The sequence below is a fragment of the Ornithorhynchus anatinus genome, chromosome 6 (genome assembly GCF_004115215.2).
Source record: "Ornithorhynchus anatinus isolate Pmale09 chromosome 6, mOrnAna1.pri.v4, whole genome shotgun sequence".
NCBI classification, from domain to species: domain Eukaryota; kingdom Metazoa; phylum Chordata; class Mammalia; order Monotremata; family Ornithorhynchidae; genus Ornithorhynchus; species Ornithorhynchus anatinus.
Window position 1 is genome coordinate 19,194,235 of NC_041733.1, and position 19,093 is coordinate 19,213,327.

At 50.8% G+C, this 19,093-nt stretch overlaps 1 long non-coding RNA gene across 1 annotated transcript; it reads right to left on the bottom strand.

Annotated features, from left to right (window-relative positions):
• Positions 1-327: 327 nt before the first annotated feature.
• Positions 328-15,117, bottom strand: LOC114812933. The gene is made up of 3 exons (XR_003760540.2): positions 14,948-15,117; positions 14,137-14,181; positions 328-614 (listed from the first exon to the last, which is right to left on the bottom strand). It is a non-coding gene; the product is annotated as an uncharacterized LOC114812933 (long non-coding RNA).
• Between the last annotated feature and the right edge of the window lie 3,976 nt (positions 15,118-19,093).

Consider the following 19,093-nt stretch of genomic DNA (forward strand, 5'->3'; position numbering starts at 1 on the left):
GCTCATCCCGAGGGAGTCCGCCCTGGCCGAGTGCACCCCAGAGGTGTCCGCAGCAGCAGAGCACACCCTGGGGGAGTTGGCCCCAGGGGAGCCTGCCCCAGGGGTGTCGATGATTCCCGCTACCGAGGCATCTGTGGCCCCCTTGGAGGCTCTGAGTTGGGAGAGGTGCAGCTCAAGACGGAGCTGGAGCTCTGCTCCCAGGATGCCACCCTGGCCTCCCCCATCACTATCATCCTCAGAGCACAAGGGGCTACTGTCCTGCTCTTCCTCCAGACAAGTGCCCCCATCCTCCTCCTCCTCCTCCTCCTTCTCCTCCTCCAGCTCCTCTTTTTCCTCCTTCTCCTCCTCTTCTCCCATCCCACCCAGTGTGGAACCCAGTTCCAGACACCCAACACCCAAGGAGCCCCTAGAGCTGCTCCCGCCAGCCTTGGCAGCAGGCATATCCGCTGGCACATCTGTAGAAGCTGCTCCCGGCTTGTCTTCGGCTGGGTAGGGGGCTTCTTGCTCCTTCTGGACTGCGTAGTCTGGCCCAACCCCAGGGACGCCTCCTGCCTCCTCGTCCTCTTCTTCCTCTTTCTCTTCTTCTTTCTTCTCCTCCAAGCTTAAAGAGGGCTCTGCAATGAACCCCACTAGACTGTGAGTGACAGCTTCCCTTGCTCAGGTCCAGAGGGAGACCCCAAAGCACCCAGAGAGAGACAGCAACTCCCCCAAGATCACCCAGCCAGTCAGGGCAGAGCTGGGAATAGATTCTGGGTAAACTGGGGCTGGGGGAGCGGAGTGTGTGGGAAGGAGATGAGTGAGGTGAAGTATTGGTCCAGTGGAACCGACCCTGCTCTGGAAATCGCCAGATTTGGGTTTTCAGGCCCAGTTCTACCTGAAGGTGGCTAATAATGCACTTAATAATGGCCTAGTGGCTAGAGCCCAGGCTTGGGAGGCAGAAGGTCATGGGTTCTAATCTCAGCTCCGCCACTCAACTGCTATGTGACCTGGGGCAAATCACTTTGCTGAGAAGCAGCGTGGCACAGTGGAAAGAGCACGGGATTTGGAGTCAGGGCTCATGACTTCGAATCCCAGCTCTGCCACTTGTCAGCTGTGTGACTGTGGGCAAGTCACTTAACTTCTCTGTGCCTCAGTGACCTCATCTGTAAAATGGGGATTAAGACTGTGAGCCCCACGTGAGACAACCTGATTCCCCTGTGTCTACCCTAGTGCTTAGAACAGTGCTCTGCACATAGTAAGCGCTTAACAAATACCAACATTATTATTATTATTACTTTGCTTCTCTGGGCCTCAGTTACCTCATCTGTAAAATGGGAATTGAGACTGTGAGGCCCATTTGGGACAGGGACTGTGTCCAACAGAATTTGTTTATGAGAAGCAGTGGGGCTTAGTGGAAAGAGCACGAGCTTGGGAGTCAGAGGTCATGGGTTCTAATCCAGCTCTGCCTCCTGTCAGCTGTGTGACTTTGGGCAAATCTCTTAACTTCTCTATACCTCAGTTACCTCATCTGTAAAATGGGGATTAAGACGTGGGACAACCTGATTACCTTGCATCTACCCCAGTGCTTAGAACAGTGCTTGGCACATAGTAAGCGCTTAACAAATATCATCACCATCATCTCAACTCATCGGCCCTGTCTCACTGCCCCCTCCCTCCCCCCGCCTTGCTGCCCCCATCTGGGGAGAGAAGGTTGGAGCCCCCCACCCCAGCTCAGCTTCCAAGAGCTGTTGAGTTGGTCCCACTCCGAGAAACTGGGAAAGTAGGAGAAGAGAAGGCTGAGGGGAACGGCCAGAACTTAAGTAGAGAGGATCCAGGGCTCCATCTCCAGTGGATTAGTGGAAATGGATTTCAACGGCAGCAGGAGGGAATGAGGCAAGATCTTGGTGAAAACTTAATCATCAAGGCTTCATTGAGAGGCTACTGCTGGATGCAGAGGCATGGTTTGCCCCCGCCCCCCCCCGGAATCCCCATTAGAGCACAGACTGCACTCTGCCCTGCAGGAACGTTCAGGCCTGGAGACTAAAGCAGCTATCCTCCCAGGGACTAGGGGGGAATTCAGGATCAGGGAGCCCACCCCTGAGTCCAGCTACAGAAGACCCCAGAAGACCAGGCCCAACCCCATTGGACTAGTAAGCGCTTAACAAATACCAACATTATTAGTGGGGCTTAGACCCCTGCCTAGAGGCTGGGGGCTGGACTAGATGACTGGACTAGATGACGCCAAGGACCCTGACATCCTGAGGTTTTTCTTATGCAAACTTGAGAAGTGTTCTCTCAAAGCCAATATCCGCAACTCAGGGGGTGGGGTGGGAGAGGGGAGGGAGGCTGAGGAGAGAAGGGGGAGCTTCCTTTCTTGAAAGGTTGCCTCCTGCCTGCACTGTTCTCTGGAGGGGGGAGCTGGAGCTGTTTGGATGTTCATACTCCTGGACTCTACAGTCCAAGCCAAGACCTTGGAGTATGGATGGCTGTCGCTCCAGGCCTCCAGTTCAGTTCCCCCCCTTGCCTCCTGGTTCTTGTGAAAGACCTCAAGGGCCCTGGTCCCTTGCCCCACTAACCCCTCCCACCTCCTTGGGCTTGGCCTCTGCTTGAACTCCTGGGTTCAGCTGCCGGGCTGGTGGGTGGGGCTGGTGTTTGGGGGTGGTGTCTGGGCGAAGGGAGTATGTGGGGTAATAAAAGGATGAAAGCAACAGGGGGAGGAGCTGCAGGGGTGACAGGGAAAGGGGCAGCTGGGGAAGCAGGGGCAGCAGTGGGGTCAGCAGGAGCAGTAGGGTCAGCAGAGCAGCAGGGCCCACCCTAGCTCCCTCAGTTCCAGATCCACAGCAGCAGCTTTGGCAGAGAGAGCTGGGCCCGATGGTCCGACCGCTCTGAAGTGGGGGTAAGATGTTGCCGTTTCCAGTCCTCCTGCCACAACTCCCAGAGAGGCAGGAGCCTGGGGGGCTTGCTCAGAGACCCCCAAGGTCATGGATCATAAGAACCCCGGACAGGGGGGCTAAGGCTTGGCAGAGTGGGCAGCTTTCCTGCACCCAGGTGGCAGGAAGAGGTCAGGTCAGGCGGTGACCCAAGAAGCAGAGCAGTGGTAGTTGGGGTGCGGAGGAGCCAGGGCCCCCAGTTCTGCCCAGAGAGTCTCACAGCAAGAGAAGGGCAAAGGAAGTGGCAGCAGGCACTGGCGCCAGGAGCTCCTGTCCACCGCCTCTGAGGCGGGCAGAGCCTGAGGGCCAGACTTCTGCTGGAAAGGCACCAGGGGCTGGGTCGATCTGGGCACAGCCTGCTGGGCCTAAGAGCTTGGGAACGTGCCCCTAAGTAGCCACTTGGTGCAGCATGCCAATGAAGGCCCCTGGCACAGGGCCGGGCAGGGAAAACAGAAGGGATGGGCAGAGATCTGGGAAAAGTTGTGGTTTCCTACCCACTCCTGGCCTTTAAGTAACCCTGGGTCAGGAAATGGGGGGCGGGGGTGGGGAAGGGGGGGCAGCATCAGCAACCCCTGGGTGGGTGAGGGTGGGATGCCTCCTGCTGGAGACCAATTGCATTGCGAAGCAAAGGGGCAGGGGAAATGACCCTATCTGCCAGGAGCTTCGTTGAGCACAAATCTGCAAAAAGATTCAATCTCCCCCGGCTTTCCCAAAACCCACGAGGACAGTGGATAGAGCACAAGTCTGGGATTGAGAAGGTCGTAGATTCTAATCCCGGCCCCGCCACTTGTCTGCTGTGTGGCCTTGAGCAAGTCACTTCATCTCTCTAAGCCTCAGTCGGCTCACCTGTAAAACAGGGATTGAGACTGTGAGCCCCACATGGGACAGGGACTGTGTCCAACCCGATTTGTCGGTATCTACTCCAGTGCTTAGTACAGTGCCCGGCACACAGTCAGAGTTTAACAAGTACAATTATTATTATTATTTTGTGAGGGTTCTGCGCCTCTGAAATCGAAACTGTCAGTGCCATGATCTGGCTGATAATAATAATGATTATATTTGTTAAGCGCTTACAATGTGCCAAGCACTGTTCTAAGTGCTAGGGTAGATACAGGGTAATCAAGTTGTCCCACGTGGAGCTCACACTTTTAATCCCCATTTTACAGATGAGGTAACTGAAGCACAGAGAAGTTAAGTGACTTGCCCAAGGTCACACAGCAGACAAGTGGTGAAGGTGGGATTAGAACCCATGTTTTCTGACTTCCAAGCCCGTGCTCTTTCCACTAAACCACGTTTAAGAGGGCAGCACCACCCTGGGTCCAGCCTATCCGGTCCATAAGGAAATCCATGATCAGGCCCTCTTCTCTTCTCCTGCCCATTGCCGTTTCAGAAGGCAGTAGTAATCCAGTCCTGTCTTTTAACCTCTCCCATCTTCCCCATGAATGAATTGAGAGAAGAGAGGGCTGCAGGAAGATACTGGACTGGAACTCTTCCAAGGAACGGACCGCCTTGTTTCTGCCCAGGGAGAGCAAGTGAGAGGGGAACATGAAGCTTAGTGGAAAAAGCACCGGCCTGGGAGTCCTAGGTTCTAACCCCAGCTCTGCCAATTGCCTGCTGGGTAACCTTGGGCAAATCACTTAAATGATCTATGCCTCAGTTTCCTCACCTGTAAAATGGGGGTTCAATACTTGTTTTGGGTTTTTTAATGGTGTTTGTTAAGGGCTTACTATGTGACAGTACTGTATTAAGCACTGGGGAAAGTTCAAAATAATCAGGTTGGACATAGTCACTGTCCCACATGGGGCTCATAATCTTAATCCCCATTTTACAAATGAGGCAAATGAGGCACAGAGAAGTGAAGTGACACGACCAAGGTCACCCAGCAGGCAAGTGGCAGAGCTGGGATTAGAACCCAGGTCCTTCTGACTCCCAGCCCCGTGCCCAATCCACTAAACTACGCTGCTTCTTTACTGTGTCTCTACTTCTACTGTTCTCCCTCCTACTTAGACTCTGAGCCCCATGTCGGGCAGGGACTGTATCCAACCTGATTAACTTGTATTTACCTCAACACTTAGAACAGTGTTTGGCACATAGTAAGTGCATAGTAATAATAAGAATAACAATAACACTACTAATAGTGGCATTTGTTAAGCATTTACTATGACTTAGCCACATACTTTATTGATACAATTGAAACCAACAGGTATCATCTCTTTAAAATCTCCCCTGCTCTTCTCCAGTCTCTCCCTCTCCTCCTACCCCGTCTTTGACTCTCCCATCTTTCTCAGCAGTAACCCAAGAGATTTCCGGCTTCCTCTCAAAATCTACCTCCTCCACCTGCACCTCTGACTCCACATCTTTACACCTTATCAAAACACTTGCCCCTCTCCTTTCTTCTCTCCCTATCATCCTCAACTGTTCTTTTTCTAGTGAACTAGAAAGAGTGGACTGTTCTCTTTCTTGGCTTCAAGGCTCTCCATCATCTTGCCCCCTCCTACCTCACCTCCCTTCTCTCTTTCTACTGCCACTCCATAGGCTCCGCTCCTCTGCCGCTCACCTCCTCACCGTCCCCAGTTTGAGCCTATCCCGCTGTCGACCCCTGGCCCACATCCTCCCGTTGTCCTGGAATACCCTTCCTCCTCATGTCTGCCAAACTAATTCTCTTCCCCTCTTCAAAGCCCTACTGAGATCTCACCTCCTCCAAGAGGCCTTTCCAGACTGAGCCTCCCCTTTTCCCTCTGCTCCACTTCCACCCTCTGCTCCTTCCCCTCCCCTCAGCTGAGCCTCCTTTCCCTCTGCTCCCCCTTTCCTCCCCTCCCCCCCAGCCTCTGCTCCTCCCCCTTCTCCTCCCCTCAGCACTGTGCTCATTTGTATATATTATTTATTACCCTATTTATTTTGTTAATGAGGTGTACATCCCCTAGATTCTATTTATCTTGATAATGTTGTCTTGTTTTCGTTTTATTCTGTTTTGCTCTGCTGTCTGTCTCCCCCCGACTAGACTGTGAGCCAGTCGTTGGCAGGGATTGTCTCTATCTGTTGCCGAATTGTCCATTCCAAGCGCTTAGTACAGTGTTCTGCACATAGTAAGCGCTCAATAAGTACTACTGAGTGAATAAATGACTTCTTCCCCACTGCTTTTAAACATGCTCATGTCTTCCCTATCCTAAAAAAAACCCTCCCTTGACCTCATGGCTCCCTCCAGTGATCACCCCATCTCCCTCCTACCTTTCCTCTCCAAAGTTCTTGAGTGAGTTATCTACACCCACTGTCTCCATTTCCTCCTCTCCAATTATCTCTTGACCCTCTCCACTCTGGCTTTCACCCCTTTCAACTTCACAAAACTGCCAAGGTCACCAATGACCTTCTTCTTAACAAATCCAACGACCTCTACGCCTTCTTAATCCCCCTCAACCTCAGTGGCCTTCGACATTACTGATCACCCCCTTCTCCTGGAAATGTTGTCCAATCTCAGCTTCACTGACACAGCCCTCTCCCAGTTCTCCTTCTATCTCTCTGGCCTCTGATTCATTCTCAGTCTCTTTCCCGGACTCCTCCTTTGCCTCCCACCCTCTTACTGTGAAGGCCCGTCAAGGCTCAGTTCTGGTTCCCTTTCTATTCTCCATCTACACCTACTCCCTTGGAGAACTCATTCTGTTCCATGGCTTCAATTGCCATCTCTATGCAGATGATTACCAAATCTCCATCTCCATTCCTGATCTCTCTTCCTCTCTGCAGTCTTGCATTTCCTCCTGCTTTCAGGACATCTCTACTTGGAGGTCCTGCTGATACCTCAAACTAAACATGTCCAAAATAGAACTTCTCATCTTGCCACCCAAACCCTGCCCTCCCCCTGCCTTTCTCATCACTGTAGACAACACCGCTATCCTCCATGTCTCACAAGCCCGTAAACTTGGCATTATCCTTGATTCATCTCTCTCTTTCTACCCACATACTCAATCTGTCACTAAATCCTGTCAGTTCTACCTTCACAACATCACTTAAATCTTCCCTTTCCTCTCCACTCAAATTGTTACTGTCCTGATCCAACTATTTATTATATATAACCCACCTGGAACACTGCATCAGCCTCCTTGCTGATCTCCCGGTCTCCTGTTTCTCTCTACTCCAGTTCATACTTTGCTGTCTGGATCATCTTTCTAAAAAATGTTCATTCATGTTTCCCCACACCTCAAGAATTTCCAGCAATTGCTCATCCATCTCTGCATCATACAGAAACTCCTTATCATCAACTTTAAAGCACTTTATCAACTCACTCCCTCCTACTTCACTGATTTTCTACTACAAACCAATTCACACACCACTCTCTTCTAATGGCAACCAACTCACCAGACCTCAGTCTCCATCTCACCACTGACCCCTTGCCTATGTGCTCCCTCTGGTCTGGTACTTCCTCCCCACTTCACATACAGCAAACCACGACTCTCCCCACCTTCGAATCCTTACTAAAATCACATTTCCTCCAAGAAATCTTCCCTGGCTAAGCCATCATTTCCCCTACTCCCTCTCCCTTCTGTGTCACCTATGTTCTTGGAGCTGTACCCTTTAAGCACTTAATATTCACCCCACCCTCACCCCAAAGTATTTATACACATATCTGTAATTTAACACAATTTGTCTGTATCCTCCCCAGCCCTTAGTACAGGGCCTGGCACATAGTAAGCGCTTAACAAATACCATAATTATTATTATTTCAATGTCTGTCTCCCCACTCTCTCTGTAGGCAGAGAATGTATCTACCAACTCAGTTGTATCGTACTCACCCAAGTGTTTACTGCAGTGCTATGCGCACAGAAAACACTCAATAAATATCACTGATAAATGGGGAAGCAGCGTGGCTCAGTGGAAAGAGCATGGGCTTGGGAGTCAGAGATCAGGGATTTGAATCCTGGCTCTGCCACTTGTCAGCTGTGTGACTGTGGGCAAGTGACTTAACTTCTCTGTGCCTCAGTTACCTCATCTGTAAAGTGGGGATTAAGACTGTGAGCCTCACGTGGGACAACCTGATTACCCTGAATCTACCCCAGTGCTTAGAACAGTGCTCTGCACATAGTAAGCGCTTAACAAACACCAACATTATTATTATAAGAACAAGTCACTTGTTGTGACTTGTGACACAAGCAGTGACACAAGCAGTGACACAAGTAGACACAAGCACTTAACAAATACCAACATTACTATTATAAGAACAAGCCATTCTAATCCTCCTTGACCTCTCTGCTGCCTTTGACACTGTCGACCATCCCCTCCTCCTCCATACCTTATCTCACCTTGGCTTCACGGACTCTGTCCTCTCCTGGTTCTCCTCTTACCTCTCTGGCCGGTCATTCTCGGTCTCCTTCGCTGGCACCTCCTCCCCCTCCCATCCTTTAACTGTTGGAGTTCCTCAAGGGTCAGTTCTTGGCCCTCTTCTGTTCTCCATTTACACTCACTCCTTCGGTGAACTCATTCGCTCTCACGGCTTTGACTACCATCTCTACGCAGATGACACGCAGATCTACATCTCCGCCCCGTCCTCTCCCCCTCCCTTCAGGCTCGCATCTCCTCCTGCCTCCGGGATGTCTCCACCTGGATGTCGGCCCGCCACCTAAAACTCAACATGAGCAAGACTGAGCTCCTCATCTTCTCTCCCAAACCTGGTCCTCTCCCAGACTTCCCTATCACCATGGATGGCACGACCATCCTTCCCCATCTCTCGGGCCCGCGATCTCGGTGTCATCCTTGACTCGTCTCTCTCGTTCACCCCACACATCCTGTCCGTTACCGAGACCTGCCGGTTTCACCTTTACAATATCGCCAAGATCCGCCCTTTCCTCTCCACCCAAACGGCTACCTTACCGCTACGGGCTCTCGTTATATCCCGGCTAGACTACTGTGTCAGCCTTCTCTCTGATCTCCCTTCCTCCTCTCTCGCCCCACTCCGGTCTATTCTTCACTCCGCTGCCCGGCTCATCTTCCTGCAGAAACGATCTGGGCATGGCACTCCCCTTCTTAAACAACTCCAGGGGTTGCCTATCGACCTCCGCTCCAAACAAAAACTCCTCACTCTAGGCTTCAAGGCTCTCCATCACCTTGCCCCTTCCTACCTCTCCTCCCTTCTCTCTTTCTACCGCCCACCCCGCACGCTCCGCTCCTCCGCCGCCCACCTCCTCACCGTCCATCGGTCTCGCCTATCCCGCCGTCGACCCCCGGGCCACGTCCTCCCGCGGTCCCGGAACACCCTCCCTCCTCACCTCCGCCAAACTGATTCTCTTCTCCTCTTCAAAACCCTACTTAAAACTCACCTCCTCCAAGAGGCCTTCCCAGACTGAGCTCCTCTTCTCCCTCTACTTCCTCTACCACCCCCCCTTCACCTCTCCACATCTTAACCCTCTTTTCCCCTCATTTCCCTCTGCTCCTCCCCCTCTCCCTTCCCATCCCCTCAGCACTGTACTCGTCTGTTCAACTGTATATATTTATTACCCTATTTATTTTGTTAATGAAATGTACATCGCCTTGATTCTATTTAGTTGCCATTGTTTTTACGAGATGTTCTTCCCCTCGACTCTATTTATTGCCATTGCTCTCGTCTGTCCGTCTCCCCCGATTAGACTGTAAGCCCCTCAAACGGCAGGGACTGTCTCTATCTGTTGCCGACTTGTTCATTCCAAGCGCTTAGTACAGTGCTCTGCACATAGTAAGCGCTCAATAAATACTATTGAATGAATGAAAGTCACACATGTCTACAACATCAAGGAAACACATGCGTGTGTTCAAGCTTGGCCGTACCTTGGAGGTTATATGTGATCATCAGTTTCAGGGCTCAGGCCCAGGGAGGACACTAAGCATGTATGGCCCATATATTTGGCTTATATAGAGAGCCCGGTTGGGACATTCTTGTGCCTAAGCAGTCAGTTGAAGTTGCATTAATCCGTTGACACTTCCCCCAATCCCCCAGCCCCCTAGGGCAGGAAGCAGAAATCGGAAGCAGCTTAAAAACAAGGTGTCCATTTCCAATAGTAAACATTTCAGAGTCCTTCTAATTTTGGTTTGCCCAGAAGCAATGTGACCTAGTCCAAAGGAAGGCCCCTAGTCCAATAACCCATGGCATTTGCTTAGTTCATCTACCTGATGGTGATGATGATTATGGTACTTTTAAGCGCTTACTATGTGCCAAGCACAGTACTAAGTGCTGGACTGGTGAACTTGAGTGGGTGCTGTTTGCTGTGTGTACCCCAGGAAGATCCCAGAACTAGACAAACTCTTGGGCTCCCGCAATAGGTGACGCTGAGCTAATGTTGAGAATTTGGGGGTGAAGATGGAGTGCTTGGTAGATTAGGGAGTGTGTGGTTGGGGGGGAGGGAGAAGGGGATGAATGAACCTGAGAGATCTGAGGGATTTTTTTTTTTAATTATTGGTATTCTTTAAGCACTTACTATGTCCCAGGCACCGTACTAAGTACTGGGGTAGATACAAGATAATCAGGTTGGACAGAGTCCGTGTCCCACCTAAGGCTCACAGATTTAATCCCCATTTTACCAATGAGCTTGTGGAGGCACAGAGAAGTGGAATGACTTGTCCAAGTTCACGCAGCAGACAAGCATCAAAGCAGGGCTTAGAATCCAGATCTTCTGACTCCCAGGCCCATGCTCTTTCCACTAGGCCACGGTTGCGCTCTCATTCATCCCACACATCCAATCTGTCACCAACACCTGCCAGTCTCACCTTCACAATATCACCAAGATCTGCCCCTTCCTCTCCATCCAAACTGCTACCATGCTGGTACGAGCTCTCATAATATCCCGACTGGATTATTGTGTCAGTCTCCTCTCAGATCTCCCTTCCTCCTGTCTCTCCCCACTCCAGTCTATTCTTCATTCTGCTGTCCAGATGATCTTCCTACAGAAAGGCTCTGGGCATGTCACTCTCCTCGCACGAAACAAAAACTCCTCACTCCTGGCTTCAAAGCCCTCCATCACCTCGCCCCATCCTACCTCCTAAATCCTAAATCGTTCTAAATCCTAGAACGAGTCGTCTACAATCGATGCCTAGAATTCCTTAACTCCCATTCTCTCCTAGACCCCCTCCAATCTGGCTTCCGTCCCCTCCACTCTACCGAGACTGCTCTCTCTAAGGTCACCCATGACCTCCTTCTTGCCAAATCCAATGGCTCCTACTCCATTCTGATCCTCCTTGACCTCTCTGCTGCCTTTGACACTGTCGACCATCCCCTCCTCCTCCATACCTTATCTCACCTTGGCTTCACGGACTCTGTCCTCTCCTGGTTCTCCTCTTACCTCTCTGGCCGATCATTCTCGGTCTCCTTCGCTGGAGCCTCCTCCCCCTCCCATCCTTTAACTGTTGGAGTTCCTCAAGGGTCAGTTCTTGGCCCTCTTCTGTTCTCCATTTACACTCACTCCTTCAGTGAACTCATTCGCTCTCACGGCTTTGACTACCATCTCTACGCAGATGACACGCAGATCTACATCTCCGCCCCTGTCCTCTCCCCCTCCCTTCAGGCTCGCATCTCCTCCTGCCTCCGGGATGTCTCCACCTGGATGTCGGCCCGCCACCTAAAACTCAACATGAGCAAGACTGAGCTCCTCATCTTCCCTCCCAAACCTGGTCCTCTCCCAGACTTCTCTATCACCGTGGATGGCACGACCATCCTTCCCGTCTCTCAGGCCCGCAATCTCGGTGTCATCCTTGACTCGTCCCTCTCGGTCACCCCACACATCCTATCCGTTACCAAGACCTGCCGGTTTCACCTCTACAATATCGCCAAGATCCGCCCTTTCCTCTCCACCCAAACGGCTACCTTACTATTACGGGCTCTCGTTATATCCCGGCTAGACTACTGTGTCAGCCTTCTCTCTGACCTCCCTTCCTCCTCTCTCGCCCCGCTCCGGTCTATTCTTCACTCCGCTGCCCGGCTCATCTTCCTGCAGAAACAATCTGGGCATGTCACTCCCCTTCTTAAACAACTCCAGTGGTTGCCTATCGACCTCCGCTCCAAACAAAAACTCCTCACTCTAGGCTTCAAGGCTCTCCATCACCTTGCCCCTTCCTACCTCTCCTCCCTTCTCTCTTTCTACCGCCCACCCCGCACGCTCCGCTCCTCCACCGCCCACCTCCTCACCGTCCCTCGGTCTCGCCTATCCCGCCGTCGACCCCTGGGTCACGTCCTCCCGCGGTCCTGGAACGCCCTCCCTCCTCACCTCCACCAAACTGATTCTCTTTCCCTCTTCAAAACCCTACTTAAAACTCACCTCCTCCAAGAGGCCTTCCCAGACTGAGCTCCTCTTCTCCCTCTACTTCCTCTACCACCCCCCCTTCACCTCTCCACATCTTAACCCTCTTTTCCCCTCATTTCCCTCTGCTCCTCCCCCTCTCCCTTCCCATCCCCTCAGCACTGTACTCGTCTGCTCAACTGTATATATTTATTACCCTATTTATTTTGTTAATGAAATGTACATCGCCTTGATTCTATTTAGTTGCCATTGTTTTTACGAGATGTTCTACCCCTTGACGCTGTTTATTGCCATTGTTCTTGTCTGTCCGTCTCCCCCGATTAGACTGTAAGCCCATCAAACGGCAGGGACTGTCTCTATCTGTTGCCGACTTGTTCATCCCAAGCGCTTAGTACAGTGCTCTGCACATAGTAAGCGCTCAATAAATACTATTGAATGAATGAATGAATGAATACCTCACCTCCCTTTTCTCTTTCTACTGCCCACCCCGTGCACTCCACTCCTCGGCCGCTCACCTCCTCACGGTCCCCCATTTGCGCCTGTCCCACGGTCGACCCCCGGCCCATGTCCTCCTGCTGTCCTGGAATGCCCTCCCTCCTCACCTCCGCCAAACTAACTCTCTTCCCCTCTTCAAAGCCCTACGAGAGCTCACCTCCTCCAGGAGGACTTCCCAGATGAGCCCCCCTTTCCCTCTGCTCCCCCCCCCCCACTGCTCTTCCCCTTCCCCTTCCCCTCCCCTCAGCACTGTGCTTATTTGTATATAGTATTTATTACCCTATTAATTTTGTTAATGAGGTGTATATCTCCATGATTCTATTTATCTTGATGATGTTGTTTTTTGTTCGGTTTTGCTTTGCTGTCTGTCTCCCCCGTTTAGACTGGGAGCCTGCTGTTGGGCAAGGATTATCTCTATCTGTTGCCAAATTGTACATTCCAAGCGCTTAGTACAGTGCTCTTCACATAGTAAGCGCTCAATAAATATGACTGAATGAATGAACTAAACTAGAAACTGGATTACTCTGTCTCCTGAGCTAGGGTCTGGGAACTGGGTTGGGTTTTGAGAGGTTTTACTATTGGAAATGGTTTTGGGGAGGAAAGGCCCAGGCAGGGACCTCCCCAGAGAGGCTTTGTTCTTAAATTTAGCCTCCACCTTCTTGGCCAAATAGCCACCCTTTTGAATCAATCAGCACTCAGCTTTATCTACTAAACTGCTGATATTCACAGGCTTTCAGGCTCCCTTATCTATTTGGCCAGTTAGCACTCAGTGTTATTTAGCCAACCAAATGACACTCATTGTTAGTTACCAGGCCTGTGGTGATCTACTCAGCCGATCAACACTCAGTGTGGTTCTCTCCTCCAAATCTTCATTATCTAAAAATCTGTACTCCACCAATCACTGCTCATTACTCCATTCTGTGCTACTTAGGCCTCTTTTAGGTCTAGCAATGGTTAGGAAGAGGGGAGGGGGTTTCCTGGTCCCCTGACTTCTGGCCACTGGGGAGATTCATAGGCCCCACAGGAGAAGGAGGAATGTGTGAAATTAATAATAATGATAATGACAATAATAATATCAACAAATAATTGTGGTATTTATCAAATGCTTATTACGTGCCAAGCACTGTACTAAGAGCAGGGGGAGATACAAGGTAATCAGATCCCACATGGGACTCACAGTCCAAGTAGGAGGGAAAATGGGCACTGAATCACCATTCTGTAGATGAGGGAACTGAGGCAGAGAGAAGTTAAGTGACAAGCCCCAGGTCACACAGTTGTAATTAGAACCCAGGTCCTATGACACCAGGGTCTGTGCTTTTTCCACTAGGCCACATTCCTTCTCTATTTATTATCTGGTTATTATTATATTATATTTATCTGATTATCTTGTTCTTACACCAGCACTTAGTACAGAGCTTGTCACATAATAAGCACTTAATGAATACCACTATCATTATAATAACAATAACAATTATATTTACCGTTAGAGAGCACTCTGTCAAGAAATTCAGTGGATGCCATGACACCTGGAATCAAGACATAAACCAGGGATGTCAGTAGGGGAGAAACAGCCTTTGTTCCTGAGAGCTCTGAAGTCAGGGGCTGAATCAGTCAATCACTCCAGTGCTCTGCACACAGTAAGCACTCAATAAATATGACTAATTGATTAATCCCTCCCTCTGTGGGCACCAATGGAGCAGAGACACACTCTATTCTAGTGACATAAAGAATTAGGCTCTCAAGGTCCACAGTAGAAAATGGTCCCGCTCTGACCCACTGAGGAGGTTTGGAGTCCTGCTCTTTCCTTTGTGTCTTAGATCTGAACGGGCATCACCCCCTGCTCCCGAGTCCATACCCTTCTTGTGCCCAAGCAGCCAGCTCCTCCATCCCCACTCCCCAGCCCATACCCTCCTTGTGCCCAAGCAGCCAGTCGCCTCCCACTTCCTCAATCTATACCCTTCTTTTGCCCAAGTAGCTAGCCACCCCCCTACGCAGTACATACCCTTCTTGTGCCCAAGAAGCCAGTCTCCCCCAACCCCCTCAATCCATGCCCTCCTTGTGCCCAAGGAGACATTCCCCCCCAGCCCCCCGACCAACCCCCTCAGTCCATGCCCTTGTCTGCTGCTGCCACTGCAGTTGAGAGTCTCCCTGTCACCATCCTGGCTCATCGTCCTCTACACCCCCATCCCTCACCCCCAGCCAGAAACACCAAACACCCATCCAGCCCCCATCCATCCCAGCTCCTCCCCTGGCATCCTGAGCCAAAGCCAACTCTCAAGATGGAGATGTTACCTGCGTGGGTGACCCCAGAGAGGGCAGGATCGCTCAGCCCAGTTCAGAGGAGAAGGGAGGTGACAAGGGGAAGGAGGTGGGGTGGAGATGCCACCCCCACAGACCAGCCTCCTGTAGGTGATCGGCTGGGTGGGAGGGCAAGGCAGAGGCGGGGGCCTGTGGGCAGGGCAGGAAGTGCTAAGCAGGGAGGCACTGCCTGTGTTTCCGTATTGGGTGGGCCGGATATCATGGCTGAGGCGCCATTCCTCCCCCCTTCCTCTCCCCCCACCGTGGCTTCCCCTCTCCCCCTTCCCCTCCTTCTCTTTTCTGGGTATTTCCTTCCCCTCTCTCCCTTATTCTCCTGTTCTCCCCAGCCCCCACAAGTGCTAACCCTTTGGTTTCCATTCTGCTTCTAGCTCAGTAGGGTAGGGTTGGGGGGTCCCTCTCTGACCTTTGTCCACTCCCAACACCCCTCTGCCACCCCCTCCAGCTCCCTCACGCTCCCTACACCAAAGCCTAATGTCGGAACAGACATTCAACAAATCAAAAGTAGCCGGGTGGGAGAGAAAGAGGAAGAGGAGGGAGAGGGAAACACAGGAATAAGATGAGGACCGGGGGAGCAGTAGAAAGAGGCTGAACTTGGAGGCAGCGGAGAAGGAGGCCGTGATGAGGTGAAGTCCGTCCCAGGCAGCTAGCTGGAGTGAAGGGAAAGAGGAAATCAGATGATAGGTGCACCCCTGGGAAAATAAAGGTTCTTCAGAGCTGACTGGGGATGACAAACCTGGAGACAAACCCCAGGATAGGGCATAGGGGAAAATCTGGGGAACAGAAATGGAGAATAGTAAGGATAACAATAAAAGTAATACAATAATTGTGGAATTTGTTAAGTGCTTACTATGTGTCAAACACTGTATTAAGATTATCAGGTCCCACATTATTATTATTATGGTATTTATGGGATTATGGCAATAATACCACATTATTATTATTATGGTATTTATTAAATGCTTACTATGTGTCAAGCACTGTTCTAAGCATAGGAATAGATGTTGTTTGTCTGTTGTTTTCGATATTCGAAATGGTATTTGATATGGTATTGGATAATAATAATAATAATGATGATGGTATTTGTTAAGTGCTTATTCTGTGCCAGGCACTGTTAAGTGCTTACTATGTGCCGGGGACTGTTCTAAATGGCAGGGTGGATACAAATTAATCAGATTGGACATAGTCCCTGTCCCTCATGGGGTTCACAGGTAAGTAATCAGGCAATCAGTAGTATTTATTAAGCACTTACTATGTGCAAAGCACTGTACTAAGGACATGGGAGAGGACAACACAACAGGATTAGCAGATGGGGAGGGAGAACAGGTTTTGAATTTCGACTTTGTCAATGAGGGAACTGAGGCACAGAGAAGTGAAGTGTCCTGCCTAAGGTCTCCAAGCAGACAAGCAGCAGAGCTGAGATTAGAACAGAGGTTCTCTGATTCTCAGGCCTTTACTCTTTCCACTCCTGCTTCTCAGTAAAAGTTCTTTATCTCCCTGCCTTTTCCCAGGCCTCATCCCCTTTTATGCCACCGCCCCAGCAAAACCACCCAGGTAAAATGACAATTATCCCAGGTCAAAAAATGCAACCAGTTCTGTGGGTGGGGTGGGGTGGGGGGGCAACCCAGGCAGTTGCTTAATAACTGCAGAAATAAGGGAGCCACATTTGCAAGAAGAGGGACTTGGAGAAGGGGGAGAGATGGCCGGACTCTGCATCTGGGACTTCAATTTGCTCGGCAGCCAGCCTGTCCTAAGGGGAGGACCCAAGGCTCCAACAATGGGGACATTCCGTTGGCGCCATAATTTAGGTCCACCCACACTGGGTGGCATCGCGTGTGAGCTGGGCCTTTCTGGGTGAAAGAAGGGCCCGGTGCCAACCGGGATGGTTAACCAACGGGCCCACGTTTGCCCACATCGCGTCACCCCGGCACCCACAGACCCTGAGCCAGCCCCGACCCTTGGAGAGGACTGGTAGGAAACCAGAGCAGTTGAGTCTGAGTCAGAGCTTGGGCAAAACCCTAAGAGCTAAAGCTGATATTGGTGTGTGAGGCGACGAGATTTGGAGGGCAGAGAGAAGCCTGTGAATCCTCCTGCCAGTCAGCTTCAGTTTCCCCACTGTCTCTAGGCTCCCCCTGGTGTCGTTTCTGTCCAGGAGAAAAATCATCAGAGAAATTGCCCTTCAGATGCCATAGTTGCAAGAAGAAGGGCTTGGAGTAGGGGGAGAGATGGGTTGGACTCTGGGTCTAGGATGCCAACTCACTTGGCACCTGGCCTTTACTCTCCCCGCCCCCCCACTTCAAAGCTTTATTGAAGGCACATCTCCTCCAAGAAGCCTTCCCTGCCTAAGCCCACCTTTTCTCTTCTCCCACTCCCTTCTGCATCACCCCGACTTGCCCGTTTTATTCATCCCCCTTCCAGGCCCACAGCACTTATATATACACATCTGTCATTTATTTATTTATATTAATGCCTATCTCCCCTTCTAGACTAAGCTCACTGTGGGCAGGGAATGTGTCTTGTTATATTGTACTCTCCCAAGTGCCTAGTACAGTGCTCTGCACACTTGTTTTGTTGTCTCTCTCCCCCTTCTAGAATGTGATCCCGTTGTTGGGTAGGAATTGTCTCTGCCAAATTGTACTTTCCAAGCGCTTAGTACAGTGCTTTGCACACAGTAAGCACTTAATCAATAGGATTGACTGACAGTGCACACCAGGCAACATCCGACTGGGCCCAACCTAGGGTGAGGAGGGACAGGATCCAGCCAGAGGTCAGAAATGGGCAGCCAAACCACACCCGGCTGTCAGGGAGGACAAAGGGGACCAGCTGTTGACTTCCCACATCAAGCTCTCATAATATCCCGGCTGGATTTTTGCGTCAGCCTTCTCTCTGATCTCCCTTCCTCCTGTCTCTCCCCACTCCAGTCTATTCTTCATTCCACTGCCCGGAACATTTTCCTACAGAAAGGCTCTGGGCATGTCACTCCCCTCCTCAAAAACCTCCAGTGGTTGCCTATCGACCTCTGCACGAAACAAAAACTCCTCACTCTTGGCTTCAAAGCTCTCCATCACCTTGCCTCCTCCTACCTCACCTCACTTCTCTCTTTCTACTGCCCACCCTGCACACTCTGCTCTTCTGCCGCTCACCCCGTTCACGCCTATCCCGCCGTCAACCCCTGGCCCACATCCTACCACTGTCCTGGAATACCCTCCCTCCTCACGTCTGCCAAACTAACTCTCTTCCCCTGTTCAAAGCCCTACTTAGAGTTCACCTCCTCCAAGAGGCCTTCCCAGACTGAGCTACCCTCTTTTCCTTCTGCTCCTCCCTTCCCCCTTCACCTCCCCCCAGCTAAGCCTCCTTTCCTTCTGCTCCTTCCCCTCCTCCTTCCCCTCCCCTCAGCAGTGTGCTCATTTGTATATATTTTTATTACCCTATTTACTTTGTTAATGAGGTGTACATCCCCTTGATTCTATTTATCGTGATAATGTTATCTTGTTTTTGTTTCGTTCTGTTTTGCTCTGCCATCTGTCTCCCCTGATTAGATTGTGAGCCGAATCTAATGTTGCCGAATTGTACATTCCAAGCACTTAGTACAGTGCTCTGCACATAGTAAGCGCTGAATAAATACTATTGAATGAATGAATGAACTTTCCCAGGGCCCACCCAGGATTGGCAGGAGAGTTCTTAACAATAATAATAATAACAGTATTGGTTAAGTGCTTACAATGTGCCAGTCATTGTACTAAGTGCTAGGGTAGATACCAGCAAAGCAGGTTGGACATAGTCCTTGTCCCATGGGGGGGGGGGTGGGGGGGGTGGGCTCACTGTCTCAAACCCCATTTTACAGATGAGGTAACTGAGGCATAGAGAAGTTAAATAGTTGCCCAAGGTCACACAGCAGACAGGTGGCGTAGCCGGCCTTAGAACCCACAAGCTCTGACTGCCAGGCCCGTATTCTATCTACTCCACCACGCAGGTGGGACCTGCTGGGGGGGGAGGAAGGAGAGGGAAGCTTGAAGGGTGAGGAGCCTGAAACTAGGCACTGTGATGACAGAGAAAGATAACGAAATCAATACAAAAATAATTGTTATTGCTACTGTTGTTAGTGTCACATGCAAATGAGGG